We start from the raw sequence: 9,609 nt of genomic DNA, 5'->3' as shown, positions 1-9,609 counted from the left end.
TCCTGGGATTGTAAGGGCTGCAAACACAGGTTGTTTATAAACCCCAGGACCCTTGCACAGCCATGGGGAGAAGGAGAGCCTCCAGGAATGAAAGAGACTAGATTTTGCACAGGTGGCTCTCAGCCATATTTATTTTAAGAAGAATAAAGGATCATGATAGTTCTCCACGGTGTGGAGAGTAATTATGCCCTAAGTCTGGGTTACAGTCACTGTGCAGTATGAAGAAGGCTGATCAGTTCACAGAAAACGAGAGGAAGTGGCAGAGGGTGGGTGTACGCTGGGGACCTGAGGTTTGTCTGTTCCCCTGATTCCCAGGTATGTCCTATGATCCAGTGGAATCACCGTAGCTCCCAGTTCCACTCAGATACTAACAAGGATTAAGGTGAACAAACATTAAAAGAAAATGCCAGAGTCTCTCTTATAGATTAGGACGTTTTGGCTGCATCAGGCAGGTGCAGTCACCTGTTAGTTCCTCAGTCCTGGCTGGGTCTCCTTCCACACCCCCTCTCTCCTCCACCTGACAGGTGTGCGTTCCTGCTGCAAAGGGGAGCTCCTGCAGGTAGAAGCACCACAATTTGCAGAGTACCGTGTCCATTGAACTCAAAATCCAAGCAGTCTGGGCACAAATCCCACCCAGGTTGTGCCAGATGGTGTGACTGGAATGGGCAGGCTTGGAGCCAGTGATCACCTGTCCAGGAGGAGAGGACGGCTTCGGAGCGCAGGGCCGGAGTTGAGCGCAGGTGCCGGCGACCCCTCCGCCCTCCTCCAGGCGCCCGGGCGGTGCACGGTGCACGCAGCCCTCCAGGTGCGCAAGGCCCGCCCGCCGCGGGGGCTCAGGGCGCAGAGGGCCGGGGGCTGCTCAGGCTCACAGACGGGCAGGCCGACAGCGACACCCAGGGGAGGCCAGTGGGGCCGCCGCCCCTCCAGGACACCTGTTCCTCCACCTGTTCCTCTGGTTATGAAAGTGGCACTTGGCAGACACGTGAGGAAGAAAACTAAATGGCTCCACCCCAATGCCAGCGTGGTCCACGCGTCGGTGGATTCCTCTGCGGACCGTCAGCCCGAGCCTGACGGAGGCTGCGGGTCCCGGAGAGCCGGCTCGCTCTTGCCCGGCGCGGTGAGCTGGGTCGGCAGGGCGGGGCGGGAGAGCCGGGCCTGGTGCGCCGGGGCTCCGGGCTGCGGGCCGCGCCGAGCCTGCACCGGGAGGATGCGCAGTGGAGCGTCTATGCAGTGTTTTTTGTTTTTTTATTTATGATAGTGACAGAGAGAGAGAGAGGCAGAGACACAGGCAGAGGGAGGAGCAGGCTCCATGCACCGGGAGCCCGACGTGGGATTCGATCCCGCGTCTCCAGGATCGCGCCCTGGGCCAAAGGCAGGCGCCAAACCGCTGCGCCACCCCGGAATCCCTCTATACGGTGCTCTAAGAATAATAATTTCTCAAGGAGACACTGCGAGCCTAGAAACCCCTGATTCCTGCTAACCGCTGCCCCCTGGTGGTGAAGGGCGGTAGGCCCGCGGGGAGCCCCCTTCCACCTGGCCACCCCGCTCCCCTGTGGGGACCTCTGCAGCGGCCCTGCAGCGCTCCCCAGGGACACTCGACCCTGCTCGCCACCCCCTTCCCGCCGCAACCCCACGAGGCCTCCGCTCCCACACTCAGCGGGCCTGAGACCCGACAGCCCAGCGGCTGCCTCGGAGCCAGCCAGACCTCGCGTGCCACCGCGTGCCACCGTCCTGCGTCCTGCTGGTGGCCCAGCTCTTCTCCGCAGCATTTTCAGGAGGCGAGAGCGCAAAGGATCAGGCGTCTAAGGCAAACCAACGGCCTGTTGTCTGAGTGATATATGTGCCCACCTGGGGGCCTGTCCCAGGGAAAGGAAACAGGCCTGGCCACTCCAGCAGGGCACAGGGGTGTCCAGAGCTGGGATCTGGGAGCCAGCAGGCCAAGGCCCCCTGCACAGCGGACTCACTGTGCTGTGAGAGTGCTGCTGTGGCCATAACCACACCTCCTTCCCCAGGGTCTAGTCCCTCCAAGGAGCCTGTCCCTGCCGCCAGCCCGGTGTCCTCCAGGGCCCTTCGAGCCTGCCCGTCTCACTCTCGAGAGTCCCCAGATGTCTCCAATGGGCATGTAGGGCCTCTAGTTGTCTTTGCGGTGATTAGGGATCTTGCCACACACAAACCCCACCCAGGGATTCATGCCAAACTGCCTGGATCCTTACTGACACGACAAGACAAGGCCTCAGGTCAGGGATTCCCCAACCTCACCACACACTGGAACCCCTGGGGTCTTTAAGAACCCCCCGCTGCCTGCACATGCCCACCCCCTCCTGGACACTTTGCCTCCTTCAGGCTGCCGGCGGCCCAGACATCGCAGTGGTCAGCGTGCCCAGGGACAGCAAGGTTTGGGAACCACTGTCCTAGTTGGAAGAAATCTGAGCCTTGACTAACACTGTCTGCCTTTGGGGGTCTCCTGGTCACAGCATTGCTCTTGGAGACCCCAGATCTGCACGTGACACAGGCAGAGGACATCAGTGACAAAGGCCACTGTCTATCACAGAGCCTCTGCAGGGACGAGAAAACCACCATCAACCAAATGCCCTCTGTTTGCCCAGCACTTTACAGTTTGCAAAACACTTTGCCCAAAGAGACACTATTCAGGCTCCTAATAGAAAGCCAGCCGGGAGAGTGAAGAGTTTGACCTTTGGAGTCAGAAGGATGAGGTGTAAGGCCTGAGTCTACCCCTCCCCAGCTGTGAGTCAGTCACTCGGCCTCCTGGCACCTGGCTCCTCCATCTGCAAGGCGGAAACGGGTGCCCTCACCACACAGGGTCTTGAGCAGATTAGAGAAAACCTAATAAAAAGAACCAGCAAAGCACCAGGCGTGGAAAAGCAAGCAGCAGGAATTATGAATAGTGTGCTGAGAATTTCCCAAACTCCCTGGTCTTCTGTCCAAGAGAGAACAGGGTCGGAGCTGGATGTTTGCATTCTGGCCTTGCCCTCCCCTGTGCCCTGGAGCCAGGTGCCGACTCCCTGGTAGCTTGTCACGAGGAGCCAGCAGCACCTGCAGAGAAGGCCACGACAATGGATTTATTGGTAATTCTAACTCTGTCACTGGAGGAAACCACCAGAATAAAATTTGTGTTTTGGGGTGTGTGGGACTTCCTGTCCTTGCTGGACATGAGGACGCTAAGCAGCTCAGGTCCTAGCCTCCCCTCCCACATCCACTGTGAAATCAAAAACTGTCTTTACACATTTCCTGACAGCCCTGGGGGGAGCCACCTGCCCTGAGACCCCCTCATGTGGATCCTAAACACATCCCTGGGGAGAAGCCTGTATCTGCACAGCAGGGGGGGTGGCCTTAGATTGCCTTGTCATGCCCTAGGATTGCCAGTGGGCCAGATTAGCAACAGAAATGTCCCCTTGTTTGCACGTCTAATTTTTTGATGAGCCTAGGGACATGTTTTTAAAGAAAGTTTGCTGGGGAGCCATGGGCTTCCTGTTCCAGAAATATCATGACAGCCCTCTTGTTGAAGTGCAGGGAGCAGCAGAGCACAGGCTGGAGCTGAGTGGGAGTCCTGGGGTCCTCATCACAGGGGGCTGACCCTGAGGAGATAACACCTTGCAGCACCTGGGCAGGTGGGGCTGAGGGTGGCCGAGGCCAGAGCTTGTGGGGGCAGGAAGAACAGGGGCAGCCTGACCTCTGATCCAGTGTCACAGGAGGTGCCTGGGGGCCGCGGTGTGCAGAAGCCTCTTCCTGTCCTGCAGAGCCCACCTCATGTGTCTCTTCCCAACTGTGAGCTCAATGCCTTCTCACTGGGGACTTGAAATCAGCCCTGGTGGCAATATTTATAGCACAGGAATCAGCAAGCACTGCAAATCAGGGTGCTTTTTTTGTCCCCCAATGAGTAACCAGCATACGCTGCTTTGAGGTGTCGGGAAACCTAACATGCACAGCTTGGGGCGTAGGAGCCACCTTCTTACAACAAGGAGCAGCTGCTCTGACTCTGCCTGGCCCACCCCCCCACCGAGCCAGCCCAGTGCAGCTGTCCACACTCACCCAAGAACCGTGCTGTTTCTTAGCCAGCCTAATTCTGCTGCCCCAGGAAAAGGAGGCATGCTTATTAGAACAGCAGGGAGATTTCACCTCTATATCTATTTTTACTAAAACTGTAGGTCCCCTCTGACCTGATTGCTCATCCTAGCTTGGGGGCAGGGGGCGGGGAAGGAGGAAGGGTATTAGCTTATTTTTATTTTGTTTGATTGTCCTTCTGATTTCATAAGCTAATATTAAAGTAGTTATTTTTCTAAGCCTAAGATGACACAGTGAAGAAAGATGCCTAGAAACATTGAAAAATAGGGCAAAGTTGGGAGTTTGCCCAGAATTTAAAATTCACCATAAATAAACTGCATTTGCATGATTAAGAGCTGCTCCTTTCCTGCTGGATCTAGCTGCTTCCAACCTGGTACAGAAAGCCTTGCCCTCTCCATGCACTAACCTAACCTTCTCAGATCCTGATGATCTTTCTGGTCAACCTGCTGAAGTTCGGGCATTTTTGCAACAAGACAATGAAGCTAAATTGCCAGGGGAACATGTACTAGATAAAGGGAAAGTAGGAAGTGGATTCACCAGGGCACCAAAGAGTGATGCAGTTGCCAATAGTATTCACTTAAGAGAGATTCACCATGTCTAGAAATGCTGAGAATGTTCTTGGCATGTGAGAGACCACAACGAGCAAGAGGCAAGACTTAGGCTGTAAACAAGAAAAATCCAGATGGGGTAAGTCAGGGGTTGGTGGACAATGGCCTGGGAGCAAAGTCAGCCCACCACCTGTTTTTGTAAATAAACTTTTACTTGAACACAATCACCCCTTTCATTTCCTATTGTCTATGGCTGGCTTACGGATACATGGCAGTCACAAGAGAGACCACCTGCCCCTGGTGTGAGTGCAGGGATTCACACAGGGTCATATGAGAGAAAGGGGGGTGTGGGTGTGGCTGTTTTCCACTGAGTGGCCAGGGAACACCTCTCCAATGGTGCCATTTAAACCAACACATGAAAGATTACAGAGGGAAGGCAACCAGATGAGGTGTTGAGGGAAAGCAGAGAGAATAATGAGTGCAAAGGGCCTGGGGCAGTAGAGAGCTGGGTGTGTCCCAGGAACCAGACCACCATAAGGCAGGGGAATGGATCTGGCACTGGGGCTTGAGCAAGGTGGTCTGGGGGAGAACAGTGCCTGATGGGAGAGGTAGGCAGCTTTACATGCCTAGGGCAGGTTGGTTAGGTCCAGGTGTGCGCAGCAGGTGGGAGCAAGACCTGACACCCTTTTGGGAATTTCCCTCCAACTGCTCAGAGACATTACGTAGAAGGTGATCTTGGCAGTCAGGCAAGATTTGAGGACACGTGAGTGGGTTGTCCAGGCTCAGTTACTTTGGGCAGGATGCAAACTGAGGCCCCCTCCCTGGATAAATATTTATTTATTTATTTATTTATTTATTTATTTATTTATTTATTCATTCATTCTAAAGATTTCATTTATTTATTTGACAGAGAGAGAGAGAGAGAGAGAGAGAGAGAAGGAGGGAGAGAGCACAAGCAGTGGGAGAAACAGAGGGAGAGGAAGAAGCAGGTTTCCCACCGAGCAGGGAGCCAGATGCAAGACTCAATCCCAGACCCTGAGATCATGACCTGAGCAGACGCTCAACTGACTGAGACACCAGACACCCCCCTGGGTAAATATTTAAAGTATATGGTTAAAGCGAACAAGCAGGGATAGTGCGTGTTCTGTCTCTCACTTACACAAATGACCCTTTCTGACCACCTGGAGGGAAGGACTGGTTTCGAATTCTGATTCCTTGGGGTCTCCACTGCTTTCCTGTCCTCTCCCCAAGCCTGCAGCCTCTCCTGCAAGAGGCCCATAGCTGTGGACACCCCAGGCCTCCCCTGTGCAGCCAGCTCCACCTGCCTGCCTGGGGAGCAGGGGACACACAGGAGACTATTCAAGGCAGGAGCCAGAATGTAAGAAACACAGTGGTCCCAGGTCCTCCAGGTGTTACTGCAGGGAGGGCAAAAATGAAACTAATTGACTTTCTTGGTATGTTAAAAATGATATAAATTAAAGCACTGTCAAGTAAGTGATCCTAAATCCTATTAGATTATATTTGTGTAGCGATATTATTAAAATAAGTGCTCCAAAAATTGCATAAAGCCCCTAGAGATCGATGTCCTAGTATATTATTATCTTGAAGTGTCATGTATCACAGAAATAACCAAATTTTCTCATCAATTGCATTGTTATGAGCTCTCACCAGATCTTTAACCTTGCCCCCCCCCTTTTTTTTTAAGATTTTATTTATTTATTCACGAGAGACACGGGGTGGGGGGGAGGGCAGAAACATAGGCAGAGGGAGACGCAGGCTCCATGCAGGGAGCCCTATATGGGACTCAATCCCAGGAATCCAGGATCATGCCCTGGGCCAAAGGCAGGCACCAAACTGCTGAGCCACCCAGGGAGCCCACCTTGGCCCTTTTAAAGCCTTTTATTGTTAACAGACACTTTTTACTCAGATGCTTTTTTTAAATAAAAGATTTTATTTATTATTTGAGAGAGAGAGTACACACAAGCGGAGAGAGCAAGAGGGCAAGGGAGAAGCAAGCTCCCCGCTGAGCAGAGAGCTCAACGCAGGGGCTCCATCCCAGGACCCCAAGATCACCATGAGCCAAAGGCAGCTGCTTAACCAACTGAGCCCCCAGGAGCCCCTCTCAGATACTTTTATGAAAGCTTTCCACCAATGGGCTTCATCTTCAGTGAGGCTCATGAAAAAAATAATAACAAAAGCAGAAACAAAACCTCTGAGTACAGGTTTCTGATAACCTTAAAATCCTAAAACCAAGCTATATAAAAATTCCCAGAATTAGTAGAAAAAGTGGACTCGAGCAGAACAAGACTTAATAACAAGGGAATGAATGAACCAAGGAGGACTGGTATCATTTTTATGACTTCATGTTCACTTAAAAAAATGTTTCATTTTCCCAGATTTAAGGAAAACTTTTTCTTTTAAGCTAAGTGACTTATAGCAATTTGATGCATGATACTGTTGAAAGCAGGATTGAAGCATTTACTTTTCTCTCCACCTGAACCCTCCAAAGTTCAGAAACTCGAGGACTGTTCGTATTTTTTATGGCAATATATCTATTTGCAAAAATTCAAAAAGAATCTGTTTTCCTCCCAACAGGAAACATTGGTTACATTACCAATACTTTGGCTGAGCTGTCATATCTGAGAAAGACGTGCACAGACTCAGACATGACCAGACGGCAGCTTTAAGGAACTGAAGTTGGCTTCACGGAGCCAATAAAGCCCCTTGAGATACCAGCCTGCTGCCTTGCTTACAGAGTTCCCAGCATCCTTACTGGGTACGTATAGAAGGTCACTTCTTGGGAGGTGCAGGCGCCTCAGGATATTTGGGGATTGGAGAAGACAGGAATTCACCCAAATCTGTAGGTATCACAGGCAAATCTGATAGCAGGTAGTTAGCTGGGTTCCTGGTCTTGAGAGGCCATTAAAAGTTCAATCTAGAAATTCCACATGAAAAGTTCCATCAGAGCAGGTTTTAAAGAGTCTATGTGATCAATCACTCTTCTTGCCACACTTAGGTAAATAATCAGGCCAAATATTTTTTAAAACGAGACTTTTTTTTGCATATAAATTCATGTTAACTTGAAAATCTTTGGTAAAAATGAAGGTGATGTTAGAGAGAAAATTTGTTTCAGTAACACACCTTTGTAGCTAGTAGATTCTAATACCGTTCTTCATAAATTGAACTAGACTCTGATTTCTACAAGTGTCTTCTTATGTCTGGTGACAGTTCTCCAAACTAACATTTTTTATTTATTTTTTCACCTTTCAGACTTGGAGTCATTAGAGAACAAAATCTGTCCTTTTGCCTGAAGCCCTGCAAACTGAATATAAATGACTTGATGTACACTTCAGAGAAATCGCCACAACAGCTCATATATGGACCATCTTCATGTCTGTTGCTCTGTGGGCCACTAAAAAGGATCACCTGAGACATTTGACCTACAAACCAGGAAAATCTATCAGACTGTCACTGCCTGCTCTCTATCTGAAGATCCTTTCAGACTGACGTCCAGAAAGCTCAACTAACTGCCCTCAGCCCTCAAAACTGGCTTATAACTTGATCCAGTCATTATTTTCCTTTTGGTTCCATAGAAATGCCTCTTATTTAATACCTGCTTATTTGAACCACAGGCCTAACTTTGAGACCACACCTGCCTTATCACTTTCTGAAATGAGTTTCAGAGAATGAGCCTCTTGTCAAGACTAAGAGACTGGTCCAACACGATGGAATAATTGACCAGCTCAACTTTTAATTTGTGGAACTTCAGCTAAGTTCCAGAGGAAGGAACTGGAGGGGCCAATGGCAGGCTACCCCCAAATGGGCCACTCTGACATGAAGACTGTTTGGAGTATAGAAGGTATCAAAAAGCTGCTAATTCAGGAAAACTTCTTTACTTCTCCTTCAACCACCTAAAAAGAATGTAAGCAGAGGACCTGCTCCAGGAAGATAACTGTTACCATAGGTAACTACATGGTGATGTAAGCTAGGTATGCTAGGGAGGAACCTAGCCAGGCCACTTCCATCAAAGTCCTATCTTTGTTCCCTTGTTTCTGAGTGGCCCAGCCAACATTTATTTACCAAACATTGACTCTTTTGCATCTTCCTGTAAATCGCATTCCTTTCCTCTGAGGTCCCAGACCCCTACTGCCTTCTCCTTAGTTCAAGATGACATATGTGCCTCATTTTGCCTGTTTTTGGATTTCTCTGTCAGTGGATTCCTCATACATCTGCTACCTAATTTTGATGTTTTCCTATTAATTGGTCTTAACCTCATTTGATTCTTAATCTAGCTACAAGGACCTTGAAGGGGACAGCATTCCAGCCCCCAACAGGAATAACTTTCTCACTGTGGGATTCATGGCCTGCTACCATTACAACAATTTTGCACTCAAGTTAAAACAACCTCATGTACCAGAGAGGTACCTGTTTCCTCTGCATTAGTCAGGGTCCAGGTGAGGACATTATTGAAAGGGCAGTGTCATGGACAAAATTCGTAGGAACATCCAAGAAGATCATGGAGCAGCCCTATGTCAAACACAGAGGGAGGGGAGATGGAATCCTCAATGGCCTGGCCCTGGGGACTCTGGGGCAAGGTTCGGAAAGTAGCTGTTCTCTTAAGAAGGAAGTTCTGTTAAAAGGGAAAAGGGGGCAACCCCCAAGGCCCAGTGGTTTAGCGCTGCCTTCAGCCTGGAGTGGGATTCTGGAGACCAGGGATCGAGTCCCACGTTGGGCTCCCTGCATGGAGCCTGCTTCTCCCCCTGCCTGTGTCTCTGCCTCTCTCTCTCTCTGTCATGAATAAATAAATAAAATCTTAAAAAAAAAAAAAAGGGAAAGGGTCAGAGGGAGGATGCTGGGCATAGAAGCAAAGTGCTGCCAGAGTCTTTATACTTCTTTATGGTGATACCAGGGTGGGCAACTTTCCAATCAGATGTGGGCCCACTTGGGATCCTGAAGCCATAGTAGGAATCAGCCCAAC

The 9,609-nt window shown here is 50.2% G+C and overlaps 1 long non-coding RNA gene across 1 annotated transcript; it reads left to right on the top strand.

Annotated features, from left to right (window-relative positions):
• Positions 1 to 616: 616 nt before the first annotated feature.
• LOC112908667 (uncharacterized) lies at positions 617 to 9,450 on the top strand. The gene is made up of 3 exons (XR_003232963.2): positions 617 to 1,117; positions 7,227 to 7,407; positions 7,902 to 9,450. It is a non-coding gene; the product is annotated as an uncharacterized lncRNA (long non-coding RNA).
• The last annotated feature ends 159 nt before the right edge of the window (positions 9,451 to 9,609 follow it).

This window comes from Vulpes vulpes, chromosome 1 (genome assembly GCF_048418805.1).
Source record: "Vulpes vulpes isolate BD-2025 chromosome 1, VulVul3, whole genome shotgun sequence".
Classification (NCBI taxonomy): domain Eukaryota; kingdom Metazoa; phylum Chordata; class Mammalia; order Carnivora; family Canidae; genus Vulpes; species Vulpes vulpes.
This window is presented reverse-complemented; position numbering and strand designations above follow the sequence as displayed.